Source organism: Anser brachyrhynchus (assembly GCF_964034855.1).
Source record: "Anser brachyrhynchus genome assembly, contig: SCAFFOLD_186, whole genome shotgun sequence".
Taxonomy (NCBI): Eukaryota; Metazoa; Chordata; class Aves; order Anseriformes; family Anatidae; genus Anser; species Anser brachyrhynchus.
The window spans coordinates 241782-257867 of NW_027663733.1; the positions used below are offsets into that span (position 1 = coordinate 241782).

General features: G+C 53.5%; 1 long non-coding RNA gene across 1 annotated transcript; it reads left to right on the top strand.

Annotated features, from left to right (window-relative positions):
* Positions 1-8483: 8483 nt before the first annotated feature.
* On the top strand, positions 8484-11519 carry LOC308186890. The gene is made up of 2 exons (XR_013944371.1): positions 8484-11262; positions 11298-11519. It is a non-coding gene; the product is annotated as an uncharacterized lncRNA (long non-coding RNA).
* Positions 11520-16086: the final 4567 nt, after the last annotated feature.

Here is a 16086-nt window from a genome sequence, read left to right on the forward strand (position 1 = left end):
AGAGTGCACTGGCACCACTGGGGATGCACTGCAGTGAGTCCAGAGAGTGAACTAGCACCACTGGGAATGCAGTGCAGTGAATCCAGTGAGTGCACTGGCACCACTGGGGATGCAGTGCAGTGAGTCAAGAGAGTGCACTGGCACCACTGGGGATGCACTGCAGTGAGCCCAGAGAGTGCACTGGCACCACTGGGGATGCGTTGCCGGGAGTCCAGAGAGTGCACTGGCACCACTGGGGATGCAGTGCAGTGAGTCCAGAGAGTGCACTGGCACCACTGGGGATGCAGTGCAGTGAGTCCAGAGAGTTCTCTGGCACCACTGGGGATGCAGTGCAGTGAGTCCAGAGAGTGCACTGGCACCACTGGGATGCAGTGCAGTGAGTCCAGAGAGTGCACTGGCACCACTGGTGATGCACTGCAGTTACTCCAGAGAGTGCACTGGCACCACTGGGGATGCGGTGCGGTGAGTCCAGAGAGTGCACTGGCACCACTGGGGATGCAGTGCAGTCAGTCCAGTGAGTGTACTGGCACCACTGGGGATGCACTGCAGTGAGTCCAGAGAGTGCACTGGCACCACTGAGAATGCCCTTCAGTGAGTCCAGAGAGTGCACTGGCACCACTGGGGATGCACTGCAGTGAGTCCACAGAAGGCACTAGCACCACTGGGGATGCAGTGCAGTGACTCTAGAGAGTGCACTGGCACCACTGGGGATGCACTTCAGTGAGTCCAGAGAGTGCACTGGCACCACTGGGGATGCAGTGCAGTGAGTCCAGAGAGTGCATTGGCACCACTGGGGATGCAGTGCAGTGAGTCCAGAGAGTGCACTGGCACCACTGGGGATGCACTGCAGTGAGTCCACAGAGTGCACTGGTACCACTGGGGATGCAGTGCAGTGAGTCCAGAGAGTGCACTGGCACCACTGGGGATGCACTGCAGTGAGTCCAGAGAGTGCACTGGCACCACTGGGGATGCAGTGCAGTGAGTCCAGAGAGTGCGCTGGCACCACTGGGGATGCAGTGCAGTGAGTCCAGAGAGTGCACTGGCACCACTGGGGATGCAGTGCAGTGAGTCCAGAGAGTGCACTGGTGTTGTCGACGGAGGGAAGACACAAACGCTCAATATGAGTGTTAAGTATGCTTCAGCTTTAATGGATAGCTCAATTGTCTTTTATCGTGTACAGGATAATTAGCTCATACATATTGCAAAAGCCAAGCTCCTTATTGGTTAGCGTAATCTCCTGCCCTACCGGTTAGTTCCGCATTCTTTTAGCCGCTAGTTCCCTTTTCTAGTCTAACTATAACTCCAAGGGCAGTATGCCCTCTACTGTCATTGGTTCTAACTGCCTGGGATTTCTCGCAAGAGTTCCCGGACAAGCCTTGCGTACGTGCCTTTGCTCTTGCTCCTCTAGACCAGCTGGGTGCGGCAATCCGCCACCTCCCCACCCTGCAGCTGCACGAGATCAATGTGACCACGCGCAGCGAGCCAGTCCTCAACAATTCCCCCGTTTTTATTTTGTGCTAGAAAAACCTTATTAGTTAGTTGCTCGAGCCTTTTTGTTAGACAACTAAATATTACTCGCGCCGCTACTATGATTAGTGCGATTATTAGCAGTAAGCGTAGCCCTTCTTTTATGAGACCCAATATCCAGCCTCCCATGTTCCCAAACCAACTCGCAAATAGTTCATCAAGCCAATTATTCTGGACCACTATCTTCTTGGTGTGGTCTCTCAGCCATTTCAGCTGCTCGTGGATTGACTCGCCATGGTCCGAGAGATTAAAACAGCACATTCCTTCGAGCTCTTCACACCCGTGGCCCTGTGCCAGCAGTAGAAAATCAATCGCCGCTCTGTTCTGTAATACAGCGTGTCGCAGGCTATCCAGGTCCTGGGCCATTTCTGTGAGTATCTGCGTAGTCACATTTGCTTGTTTTACAGTCCAACAAGCTAGTTTCCCAAGGCTAGCCATAGCATGGGCTACCGCCACTCCAGGCACAAGTGCCGCCGAAAAGAATCTTTCGGCAGGACCCCAGAGTTCGACCTGGTCATCACAGTCACTCCCCAAAGTTTTTAGACTGCGTCTCGTCCGGCGTCTCCATTGTTGAGTAATGTTTCACAACTCTTGAAACCCCGGTAACTCTTTATAACAATCTATATCTGGTGTCTTACGCTTTTCTAAAAAGCACTTAAGTAAATCAACTGCCGCTTGTTTCTCCATTCTTACTTACGGTGCCGTTGCCCCCGTGTAAAGCTTCTGTTCGCGGCGTTCCGGCGGGACCCACTATGGGTTCGTCCCGGGCGCTCTTCCCGAGTCGCCTTCTGCTCGCCCCAATCTTGTGTTCCGCGGAATCCGGGTTACGTAGTCAGAACCGGCTTTCCCTTTTTCTCCGTCACCTAAGACCGGCTTACTCGTTTCGGGTCCTCGTCCAGCAAGGGTCCCTGTTCGGGCGCCATTTGTTGTCGACGGAGGGAAGACACAAACGCTCAATATGAGTGTTAAGTATGCTTCAGCTTTAATGGATAGCTCAATTTTCTTTTATCGTGTACAGGATAATTAGCTCATACATATTGCAAAAGCCAAGCTCCTTATTGGTTAGCGTAATCTCCTGCCCTACCGGTTAGTTCCGCATTCTTTTAGCCGCTAGTTCCCTTTTCTAGTCTAACTATAACTCCAAGGGCAGTATGCCCTCTACTGTCATTGGTTCTAACTGCCTGGGATTTCTCGCAAGAGTTCCCGGACAAGCCTTGCGTACGTGCCTTTGCTCTTGCTCCTCTAGACCAGCTGGGTGCGGCAATCCGCCACCTCCCCACCCTGCAGCTGCACGAGATCAATGTGACCACGCGCAGCGAGCCAGTCCTCAACACACTGGCACCAAGGGGATGCACTGCAGTGAGTCCAGAGAGTGCACTGGCACCACTGGGGATGCGGTACCGGGAGTCCAGAGAGTGCACTGGCACCACTGGGGATGCACTGCAGTGAGTCCAGAGAGTGCAGTGGCACCACTGGGGATGCACTGCAGTGAGTCCAGAGAGTGCACTGGCACCACTGGGGATGCACTGCAGTGAGTCCAGAGAGTGCACTGTCACCACTGGGGATGCAGTGCAGTGAGTCCAGAGAGTGCACTGGCACCACTGGGGATGCACTGCAGTGAGTCCAGAGAGTGCTCTGGCACCACTGGGGATGCAGTGCAGTGAGTCCAGAGAGTGCACTGGCACCACTGGGGATGCAGTGCAGTGAGTCCAGAGAGTGCACTGGCACCACTGGGGATGCAGTGCAGTGAGTCCAGAGAGTGTACTGGCACCATTGGGGATGCACTGCAGTGAGTCCAGAGAGTGCACTGCCACCACTGAGGATGCCCTTCAGTGAGTCCAGAGAGTGCACTGGCACCACTGGGGATGCACTGCAGTGAGTCCACAGAGTGCACTAGCACCACTGGGGATGCAGTGCAGTGAGTCCAGAGAGTGCACTGGCACCACTGGGGATGCACTTCAGTGAGTCCAGAGAGTGCACGCGCTCCACTGGGGATGCAGTACAGTGAGTCCAGAGAGTGCATTGGCACCACTGGGGATGCAGTGCAGTGAGTCCAGAGAGTGCACTGGCAGCACAGAGGATGCAGTGCAGTGAGTCCAGAGAGTGCTCTGGCACCACTGGGGATGCAGTGCAGTGAGTCCAGAGAGTGCACTGGCACCACTGGGGATGCAGTGCAGTGAGTCCAGAGAGTGCACTGGCACCACTGGGGATGCACTGCAGTGAGTCCAGAGAGTGCACTGGCACCACTGGTGATGCACTGCAGTGAGTCCAGAGAGTGCACTGGCACCACTGGGGATGCACTGCAGTGAGTCCAGAGAGTGCACTGGCACCACTGGGGATGCAGTGCAGTGAGTCCAGAGAGTGCACTGGCACCAGAGGGAATGCACTGCAGTGAGTCCAGTGAGTGCATTGGCACCACTGGGGATGCAGTGCAGTGAGTCCAGAGAGTGCACTGGCAGCACTGGACATGCAGTTCAGTGAGTCCAGAGAGTGCAGTGGCACCACTGGGGATGCAGTGCAGTGAGTCCAGAGAGTGCACTGGCAGCACTGGGGATGCAGTGCAGTGAGTCCAGAGAGTGCACTGGCAATACTGGGGATGCAGTGCAGTGAGTCCAGAGAGTGCACTGGCACCACTGGGGCTGCAGTGCAGTGAGTCCAGAGAGTGCACTGGCACCACTGGGGATGCAGTGCAGTGAGTCCAGAGAGTGCTCTGGCACCACTGGGGATGCACTGAAGTGAGTCCAGAGAGTGCACTGGCACCACTGGGGATGCAGTGCAGTGAGTCCAGAGAGTGCACTGGCAATACTGGGGATGCAGTGCAGTGAGTCCAGAGAGTGCACTGGCAACACTGGGGTTGCAGTGCAGTGAGTCCAGAGAGTGAACTGGCACCACTGGGGATGCAGTGCAGTGAGTCCAGAGTGTGCACTGGCACCACTGGGGATGCAGTGCAGTGAGTCCAGAGATTGCACTGGCACCACTGGGGATGCAGTGCAGTGAGTCCAGAGATTGCACTGGCACCACTGGGGATGCACTGCAGTGAGTCCAGAGAGTGCACTGGCACCACTGGGGATGCAGTGCAGTGAGTCCAGAGAGTGCACTGGCACCACTGGGGATGCAGTGCAGTGAGTCCAGTGAGTGTACTGGCACCACTGGGGATGCAGTGCAGTGAGTCCAGAGAGTGCACTGGCACCACTGAGAATGCACTTCAGTGAGTCCAGAGAGTGCACTGCCACCACTGGGGATGCAGTGCAGTGAGTCCAGAGAGTGCACTGGCACCACTGAGAATGCACTTCAGTGAGTCCAAAGAGTGCACTGGCACCACTGGGGATGCACTGCAGTGAGTCCAGAGAGTGCACTAGCACCACTGGGAATGCAGTACAGTGAGTCCAGAGAGTGCACTGGCACCACTGGGGATGCACTGCAGTCACTCCAGAGAGTGCACTGGCACCACTGATGATGCAGTACAGTGAGTCCAGTGAGCGCACTGGCACCACTGGGGATGTAGTGCAGTGATTCGAGAGAGTGCACTGGCACCACTGGGGATGCACTGCAGTGAGTCCAGAGAGTGCACTGGCACCACTTGGGATGCAGTGCAGTGAGTCCAGAGAGTGCACTGGCACCACTGGGGATGCAGTGCAGTGAGTCCAGAGAGTGCATTGGCACCACTGGGGATGCAGTGCAGTGAGTCCAGAGAGTGCACTGGCACCACTGGGGATGCACTGCTGTGAGTCCAGAGAGTGCACTGGCAGCAGTGGAGATGCACTGCAGTGAGTCCAGAGAGTGCACTGGCACCACTGGGGATGCACTGCAGTGAGTCCAGAGAGTGCAGTGGCACCACTGGGGATGCAGTGCAGTGAGTCCAGAGAGTGCACTGGCACCACTGGGGATGCACTGCTGTGAGTCCAGAGAGTGCACTGGCACCACTGGGGATGCAGTGCAGTGAGTCCAGAGAGTGCACTGGCAGCACTGGGGATGCAGTGCAGTGACTCGAGAGAGTGCACTGGCACCACTGGGGATGCACTGCAGTGAGTCCAGAGAGCGCACTGGCACCACTGGGGATGCACTGCAGTGAGTCCACAGAGTGCACTGGAACCACTGAGAATGCACTTCAGTGAGTCCAGAGAGTGCACTGGCACCACTGGGGATGCACTGCAGTGAGTCCATGTTGAGGACTGGCTCGCTGCGCGTAATCACATTGATATCATGCAGCTGCAAGATAAGGAAATGGCGGATTACCGCACCCAGCTGGTCTAGAAAAACAAGAGCAAAGGCACGTACGCAAGGCTTGTCTGGGAACTCTTGTGAGAAATCCCAGGCAGCTTGTCTGGGAACTCTTGTGAGAAATCCCAGGCAATTAGAAACAATGATAGTAGAGGGCATACTGCCCTGGGAGTTATAGTTAGATTAGAAAGGGGAACTAGCGGATAGAAGAATGCGGAACTAACAGATAGGGCAGTAGATGACGCTTACCAATAAGGAGCTTGGCTTTTGCAATATGTATGAGCTAATTATCCTGTACACGATAAAAGACAATTGAGCTATCCATTAAAGCTGAAGCATACTTAACACTCATATTGAGCGTTTGTGTCTTCCCTCCGTCGACAACAAATGGCGCCCGAACAGGGACCCTTGCTGGACGAGGACCCGAAACGAGTAAGCCGGTATTAGGCGACGGAGTACAAGGGGAAAGCCGGTTCTGACTACGTAACCCGGAATCCGCGGAACATAAGATTGGGGCGAGCAGAAGACGACTCGGGAAGAGCGCCCGGGACGAACCCATAGCGGGTCCCGCCGGAACGCCGCGAACGGAAGCTTTGTACGGGGGCAACGGCACCGTGAGTAAGCATGGAGAAACAAGCGGCAATAGATTTACTTAAGTGCTTTTTAGAAAAGCGTAAGACACGCTTTGCACGGGGGCAACGGCACCGTGAGTAAGCATGGAGAAACAAGCGGCAATTAATTTACTTAAGTGCTTTTTAGAAAAGCGTAAGACGCCAGATATAGATTGTCATAAAGAATTACAGGGGTTAGTGGCCTATGGGGTGGCGAAGGGCTGCTTTATTAACCCTGACACATTGTTTGAGGAGGATGAGTGGCGTAAGTTTGGTGATATATTGTTTGAGGAAATGATTAGTGAGAATAAGACGGCTAAGAAGCTGGCAAAACCGTGGCGGGCTGTTACGAATGCTTTAACAATACATCGGGTAGAACAGAAAGTAGCAGCCGCTGCAACAGAGCGGCTGGGCAAAACGTTGAGGGCGGATGAAGAGGCCAATCCGTACCCCCTCCCTCCGTCGGTCCAACAATTCACCATGAAGGCACCCGGGGGATGGGGAGAGGGGGCACGACCCAGTGCACCTCCTCTACCCCTGGAAACTCCCGAGGGAGAGGCGGCAGGCGAGGGGAGAAATAAGAATCCATTTTTGAAAGATATGCGACTCGAATCAGGGGGGTCGGAGAGAGCAGGACTCTGGGCGAAAATAGCAGGGGAGGCGTTACGTGAAGGTGATGTGGGGGCAGCGACAGAGCTTGTAGGCGCCTTCCCCGTGGTGTACTCTCCACCAGACGCCCAGGGCCAGATAACTGTTACTATGACAAATCTGGACTGGAAAATACTGACCCAATTGCGTGCCACGGTAAATGAGTCAGGAATACGTGGGGAGCCAACGAAACAGATGTTAGACTATCTGTGGTCCACTAACGTGTTGCTCCCCGGCGATATTCGTAATATCATGAAACTAATACTGACGCAGCATCAGATCCTGCTGTTTAATGCCCATTGGCATTCAGCTTGTCAGGAGGCAGTCGCGGTGCAGCGTCAGCCCGGAGATCCATTATACGGGGTCACGCTGGAGGAGCTTTTGGGGGTCGGTGCATACAATCGCTTGGAGGCCCAGGCCCTAATGGGGCCGGATAAGGCAAAAGCGACCATGACGCTAGCTAGGAGAGCACTGGACCAAATTAGGGAGCCTGGAGGAATGCCCTCCTATATGTCCATCAAGCAAGGGCGAGACGAAGCGTTTGGAACATTTATTGATAGGGTTGCCGCAGCTATACAGGTAGCTGGGTTACCCGAATATCTCAAAGGCCCTATTCTTAAACAATGCGCCCTTCAAAATTGTAATCAAACCTCTCGAAATGTTCTAAATACGCTGCCCAGTACCTGGACTATAGAAGAGGCTCTTGATCGATTGTCGCGGATACCGATAGGCTCGCAAGCGCTATTGGTTGACGCTATTCGAAAGGTAGGGGAAAGTATTACTCAGGGACTGCAGGCTAGCCAGTCGCAGGTATTCGCCGCCCTTGCCCCCCTGCAAAGTGGAAAAGGACCTCACTCGTCGAGAAGACCTGCACTACGCTGCTATCGGTGTGGCATCGCGGGTCATATAAAGAGGCAATGTGGGACGGCTAATGTGTGGTGTCCCTCTTGCCGATCTGATACGCATAATGAAACCGCTTGCCGGCGGAAGACCCAGGGAAACGGGAAGACCAGCGGGAACCGCCGCCCCGCGATGACACAAAAAGCGGCTTTCCCCTCAACAGCGGCGGCAGCTGCGGAGACTCCAACCGAGACGAATCCTTTCACCTCCAACCAGCCACCAGAGGGAGCCTGGGGATTGGACTTGGCAACCGCAGTAAATGTGACTTTGATGGACAATAAGCCTGTTGGGGTGAAAACAGGCGTTATGGGACCTGTAAAAATTAATAATGAGCCTGTTGGAGCACTTCTGATTGGAAGGTCATCGGCGACATTAAATGGGGCTTTAGTGTTAACAGGACTTATTGATAAGGACTTTACTGGGGAGATACAAATTATGGTATCAGCCATGTTCCCTCCGCTACATATACCGAAGGGAACTCGATTGGCTCAATTCTGCCTGTCTCTTGCCAAAGCGACTGATCCCTTCCGCACCTGTTTGTTCGGGGTCCCAATAGGGAACAAGGAGGAGCTGAAACAACTGTTAGCACCATATTCCGCAAGTACTGATTTGTTCGATCTTTCGTCCAACCTCTCCGACGCCGTTGTGGCGGCGCTAGTGGCTCTGAACACGAGCTTGCCATGGGATCCCCAGGAACTGGATTTGTTGGGATCAGTGGCGGTAGGGAACACCAGTAATAACTGGACACAGACGTGCTTTATGTGGAATAAAGGAAAACAAAATATGACTCAATGGACTAATGTGACCTCTCACACAAGGGGGTTCGAAGCTAATAGCAGCTATTGCGGGTACAACGACACCACCAACACCACCATGGGGGCATACGGGAACAAGTCAAGCACATGGCCAAGGCAAACTGCTAAGGCCTTACCACCTGGTATATTCCTGATCTGTGGAGATCGAGCCTGGCAGGGAATCCCAGCAAATGCGCACGGGGGGCCATGCTATTTGGGACGCTTGACTTTGTTTGCCCCTGACCTACACAGTCAAGAATTGCGAAACATTACTCAACAATGGAAACGACGGACGAGACGCAGTCTCAAAAACTTTGGGGAGTGACTGCGATAACCAGGTCGAACTCTGGGGTCCTGCTGAAAGGTTCTTTTCAGCGGCACTTGTGCCTGGAGTGGCTGTGGCTCATGCTATGGCTAGTCTAGGGAAACTAGCTTGTTGGGCTGTAAAACAAGCAAATGTGACATTTGAAAAAAAAAAAAAAAAAAAAAAAAAAAAAAAAAAAAGGGAGAGAGAGAAACTAGCTTGCACATTTTAGGTCTGTGAAATTTTGTGAGAATTTTTTCCTGCACTGGACAGTTGAGAGAAAAAAAAAAAAAAGGAAAGAAAAAAAAAAAAAAAAAAAAAAAAAAAAAAAAGCACATAGGGAATTATGTTAATTGTGTTTGTGTCTTTAGGCAAAGCTGTGGAAGTCTTGAAATGTCACAGTAGTAAATAACTTTTATTACTTTTTGGCTAATTCTTTTTCTGTTGGAACACTGAATTCTGTGCATATGTATATATGAACACAAATTGAAGGCCTCTACCTCCTGGAGTATACAACTTGGTTTGTTTACCTCCACATGATTTTTTTTTTTTTTTTAAGTTCAGTGTGGAGACTTGAAACTTGAATGTCCCTTCCAACTTTTATATTTAAAACAAGACTAGAAAATTGAAGACTGTTTTTCACCTGTACATAGAAATATTAAAGGGTGGTCTTAAAATTTGAACATTGGTCTGGAGAAAAACCATGGTGTTTGTTATGGACAATTAACTGTTAAAGTTATTGTAAGTTATCTGTATTTAGCAGAGTATTTTCAACGAGTGATCTGAGCTGAAATTGGAGACTATTAGTAAGTTATGTTTGGAAGTTTTAACTTCAATGAAGTAATTATTTGCTGTGAAAGAGACGAACATTGAATGACTGAACAAAGAGGGTGCAATATCTTTGTTTTTTATGAGGCTCCTGAGAATAAAACCAACTGAAGCATTTCAATTCACTTGAATGAGAAACGTGTTTAATTAAAAGAGCCCAAGAAGACACTGGTATGAAAGGTAAAATCTCAGAGGTTGGTCAGTTAATGTGGCACACTTGCTGGTCACTTTGTAAAATGTAGATTTGAAGTACAGTGGTGAAAACATTAAATGTGACTACGCAGATGCTCACAGAAATGGCCCAGGACCTGGACAGCTTGCGACACGCTGTGTTACAGAACAGAGCGGCGATTGATTTTCTACTGCTGGCACAGGGCCACGGGTGTGAAGAGCTCGAAGGAATGTGCTGTTTTAATCTCTCGGACCATGGCGAGTCAATCCACGAGCAACTGAAATGGCTGAGAGACCACACCAAGAAGATAGTGGTCCAAGATAATTGGCTTGATAGACTGTTTGCAAATTGGTTTGGGAACATGGGGGGTTGGATATTGGGTCTGATAAAAGAAGGGCTACGCTTACTGCTAATAATTGTCCTAATTATAGTAGCGGCGCGAGTAGTATTTAGTTGCCTAATAAAAAGGCTCGAGCAGTTAACTAGTAGGGTTTTTCTAGCAACAGTAATAGCATGTGTAAGGTGTAATTGCTCGAAAAAGAAAAAAAAAAAAAAAAAAAAAAAAAAAAAAAAAAAAAAGGGGTCAATGCCACACGTGCTCCTTATTGCAATGCATCTCTTTGCTGTCATTATACAAACTATAATAGCATCCTTCCTTGCGCCAGGAGCCGCTCTGCTCGGCTGTGGGATCGACTGTGGAACGGACGCCCCTAGGTGCACCCCGAGCATTTTTTCCTCGGAGGGGTCTCCACTCTCAGCCGCTCACCACGGGAGCAGACAAGGACCTCCTGAAGCTGCACACAAATTATTTTCAGTGATATTGTCTTGTGGTATGAATGAGAAGTGCAAGAGGCCTCTCTGCGTGATTGTGTGATTGTGTGATTGTGCTGTGCGAGTAAGAAGCAGTATCGCTGCGAAGCAACATTCCTAGCGCTTAGTGGCTTGTTGACTGATGTAGATTCTAGTAGGCACACTACTTTACAATCGTAGTTCTGCATGAGATTTTTGACCCTGTTGCTTATTGTACCTTGCTTATTGCAGTGTGTGCGGTGATTGATAGAAAAATCTATAGAAAGCTTTTGGTTCAAAATAAAAACGGGGGAATTGTTGAGGACTGGCTCGCTGCGCGTAATCACATTGATATCATGCAGCTGCAAGATAAGGAAATGGCGGATTACCGCACCCAGCTGGTCTAGAAAAACAAGAGCAAAGGCACGTACGCAAGGCTTGTCTGGGAACTCTTGTGAGAAATCCCAGGCAGCTTGTCTGGGAACTCTTGTGAGAAATCCCAGGCAATTAGAAACAATGATAGTAGAGGGCATACTGCCCTGGGAGTTATAGTTAGATTAGAAAGGGGAACTAGCGGATAGAAGAATGCGGAACTAACAGATAGGGCAGTAGATGACGCTTACCAATAAGGAGCTTGGCTTTTGCAATATGTATGAGCTAATTATCCTGTACACGATAAAAGACAATTGAGCTATCCATTAAAGCTGAAGCATACTTAACACTCATATTGAGCGTTTGTGTCTTCCCTCCGTCGACAACAAGTCCAGAGAGTGCACTAGCACCACTGGGGAATGCAGTGCAGTGAGTCCAGTGAGTACACTGGCACCAATGGGGATGCAGTGCAGTGAGTCAAGAGAGTGCACTGGCACCACTGGGGATGCACTGCAGTGAGCCCAGAGAGTGCACTGGCACCACTGGGGATGCGGTGCCGGGAGTCCAGAGAGTGCACTGGCACCACTGGGGATGCAGTGCAGTGAGTCCAGAGAGTGCACTGGCACCACTGGGGATGCAGTGCAGTGAGTCCAGAGAGTGCACTAGCACCACTGGGGATGCACTGCAGTGAGTCCAGAGAGTGCTCTGGCACCACTGGGGATGCAGTGCAGTGAGTCCAGAGAGTGCACTGGCACCACCGGGGATGTGTTGCCGGGAGTCCAGAGAGTGCACTGGCACCACTGGGGATGCAGTGCAGTGAGTCCACAGACTGCACTGGAACCACTGAGAATGCACTTCAGTGAGTCCAGAGAGTGCACTGGCACCACTGGGGATGCACTGCAGTGAGTCCACAGAGTGCACTAGCACCACTGGGGAATGCAGTGCAGTGAGTCCAGTGAGTACACTGGCACCAATGGGGATGCAGTGCAGTGAGTCAAGAGAGTGCACTGGCACCACTGGGGATGCACTGCAGTGAGCCCAGAGAGTGCACTGGCACCACTGGGGATGCGGTGCCGGGAGTCCAGAGAGTGCACTGGCACCACTGGGGATGCAGTGCAGTGAGTCCACAGACTGCACTGGAACCACTGAGAATGCACTTCAGTGAGTCCAGAGAGTGCACTGGCACCACTGGGGATGCACTGCAGTGAGTCCACAGAGTGCACTAGCACCACTGGGGAATGCAGTGCAGTGAGTCCAGTGAGTACACTGGCACCAATGGGGATGCAGTGCAGTGAGTCAAGAGAGTGCACTGGCACCACTGGGGATGCACTGCAGTGAGCCCAGAGAGTGCACTGGCACCACTGGGGATGCGGTGCCGGGAGTCCAGAGAGTGCACTGGCACCACTGGGGATGCAGTGCAGTGAGTCCAGAGAGTGCACTGGCACCACTGGGGATGCAGTGCAGTGAGTCCAGAGAATGCACTAGCACCACTGGGGATGCACTGCAGTGAGTCCAGAGAGTGCTCTGGCACCACTGGGGATGCAGTGCAGTGAGTCCAGAGAGTGCACTGGCACCACCGGGGATGTGTTGCCAGGAGTCCAGAGAGTGCACTGGCACCACTGGGGATGCAGTGCAGTGAGTCCAGAGAGTGCACTGGCACCACTGGGGATGCAGTGCAGTGAGTCAAGAGAGTGCACTGGCACCACTGGGGATGCACAGCAGTGAGCCCAGAGAGTGCACTGGCACCACTGGGGATGCGGTGCCGGGAGTCCAGAGAGTGCACTGGCACCACTGGGGATGCGGTGCAGTGAGTCCAGAGAGTGCACTGGCACCACTGAGAATGCACTTCAGTGAGTCCAGAGAGTGCACTGGTACCACTGGGGATGCAGTGCAGTGAGTCCAGAGAGTGCACTAGCACCACTGGGGATGCAGTGCAGTGAATCCAGTGAGTGCACTGGCACCACTGGGGATGCAGTGCAGTGAGTCAAGAGAGTGCACTGGCACCACTGGGGATGCACAGCAGTGAGCCCAGAGAGTGCACTGGCACCACTGGGGATGCGGTGCCGGGAGTCCAGAGAGTGCACTGGCACCACTGGGGATGCAGTGCAGTGAGTCCAGAGAGTGCACTGGCACCACTGGGGATGCACTGCAGTGAGTCCAGAGAGTGCACTGGCACCACTGGGGATGCACTGCAGTGAGTCCAGAGAGTGCTCTGGCACCACTGGGGATGCAGTGCAGTGAGTCAAGAGAGTGCACTGGCACCACTGGGGATGCAGTGCAGTGAGTCCAGAGAGTGCACTGGCACCACTGGTGATGCACTGCAGTTACTCCAGAGAGTGCACTGGCACCACTGGGGATGCGGTGCGGTGAGACCAGAGAGTGCACTGGCACCACTGGGGATGCAGTGCAGTCAGTCCAGTGAGTGTACTGGCACCACTGGGGATGCACTGCAGTGAGTCCAGAGAGTGCACTGGCACCACTGGGGATGCAGTGCAGTGAGTCCAGAGAGTGCACTGGCACCACTGGGGATGCACTGCAGTGAGTCCAGAGAGTGCACTAGCACCACTGGGGATGCACTGCAGTGAGTCCACAGAGTGCACTAGCACCACTGGGGATGCAGTGCAGTGAGTCCAGAGAGTGCACTGGCACCACTGGGGATGCACTTCAGTGAGTCCAGAGAGTGCACTGGCACCACTGGGGATGCAGTTCAGTGAGTCCAGAGAGTGCACTGGCACCACTGGGGATGCAGTGCAGTGAGTCCAGAGAGTGCACTGGCAACACTGGGGTTGCAGTGCAGTGAGTCCAGAGAGTGCACTGGCACCACTGGGGATGCAGTGCAGTGAGTCCAGAGTGTGCACTGGCACCACTGGGGATGCAGTGCAGTGAGTCCAGAGATTGCACTGGCACCACTGGGGATGCAGTGCAGTGAGTCCAGAGAGTGCACAGGCAGCACTGGGGATGCAGTGCAGTGAGTCCAGAGAGTGCACTGGCACTACTGGGGATGCAGTGCAGTGAGTCCAGAGAGTGCACTGGCACCACTGGGGATGCAGTGCAGTGAGTCCAGTGAGTGTACTGGCACCACTGGGGATGCACTGCAGTGAGTCCAGAGAGTGCACTGGCACCACTGAGAATGCACTTCAGTGAGTCCAGAGAGTGCACTGGCACCACTGGGGATGCAGTGCAGTGAGTCCAGAGAGTGCACTGGCACCACTGAGAATGCACTTCAGTGAGTCCAAAGAGTGCACTGGCACCACTGGGGATGCACTGCAGTGAGTCCAGAGAGTGCACTAGCACCACTGGGAATGCAGTACAGTGAGTCCAGTGAGTGCACTGGCACCAGTGGGGATGCAGTGCAGTGAGTCCAGAGAGTTCACTGGCACCACTGGGGATGCAGTGCAGTGAGTCCAGAGAGTGCACTGGTACAACTTGGGATGCAGTGCAGTGAGTCCAGTGAGTGCACTGGCACCACTGGGGATGCACTGCAGTGAGTCCAGAGAGTGCACTGGCACCACTGGGGATGCACTGCTGTGAGTCCAGAGAGTGCACTGGCAGCAGTGGAGATGCACTGCAGTGAGTCCAGAGAGTGCACTGGCACCACTGGGGATGCACTGCAGTGAGTCCAGAGAGTGCACTGGCACCACTGGGGATGCAGTGCAGTGAGTCCAGAGAGTGCACTGGCACCACTGGGGATGCACTGCAGTGAGTCCAGAGAGTGCACTGGCACCACTGGGGATGCAGTGCAGTGAGTCCAGAGAGTGCACTGGCAGCACTGGGGATGCAGTGCAGTGAGTCCAGAGAGTGCACAGGCACCACTGGGGATGCACTGCAGTGAGTCCAGAGAGCGCACTGGCACCACTGGGGATGCAGTGCAGTGAGTCCACAGAGTGCACTGGAACCACTGAGAATGCACTTCAGTGAGTCCAGAGAGTGCACTGGCACCACTGGGGATGCACTGCAGTGAGTCCAGAGAGTGCACTAGCACCACTGGGGAATGCAGTGCAGTGAGTCCAGTGAGTACACTGGCACCACTGGGGATGCAGTGCAGTGAGTCAAGAGAGTGCACTGGCACCACTGGGGATGCACTGCAGTGAGCCCAGAGAGTGCACTGGCACCACTTGGGATGCGGTGCCGGGAGTCCAGAGAGTGCTTTGGCACCACTGGGGATGCACTGCAGTGAGTCCAGAGAGTGCACTGGCACCACTCAGGGTGCAGTGCGGTGAGTCCAGAGAATGCACTGGCACCAATGGGGATGCAGTGCAGTGAGTCCAGAGAGCGCACTGGCTCCACTGGGATGCAGTGCAGTCATTCCTGTGAGTGTACTGGCACCACTGGGGATGCAGTGCAGTGAGTCCAGAGAGTGCACTGGCACCACTGAGAATGCACTTCAGTGAGTCCAGAGAGTGCACTGGCACCACTGGGGATGCAGTGCAGTGAGTCCAGAGAGTGCACTGGCACCTACGGGGATGCACTGCAGTGAGTCCAGAGAGTGCACTGGCACCACTGTGGATGCACTGCAGTGAGTCCAGAGAGTGCACTGGCACCACTGGGGATGCACTGCAGTGAGTCCAGAGAGTGCACTGGCACCACTGGGGATGCACTGCAGTGAGTCCAGAGAGTGCACTGGCACCACTGGGGATGCACTTCAGTGACTCCAGAGAGTGCACTGGTACCACTGGGCATGCAGTGCAGTGACTCCAGAGAGTGCACTGGCACCACTGGGGATGCACTTCAGTGACTCCAGAGAGTGCACTGGCACCACTGGGGATGCAGTGCAGTGAGTCCACAGATTGCACTGGCACCACTGGGGCTGCAGTGCAGTGAGTCCAGAGAGTGCACTGGCACCAGTGGGGATGCAGTGCAGTGAGTCCAGAGAGTGCACTGGCACCACTGGGGATGCAGTACAGTGAGTCCAGAGAGTGC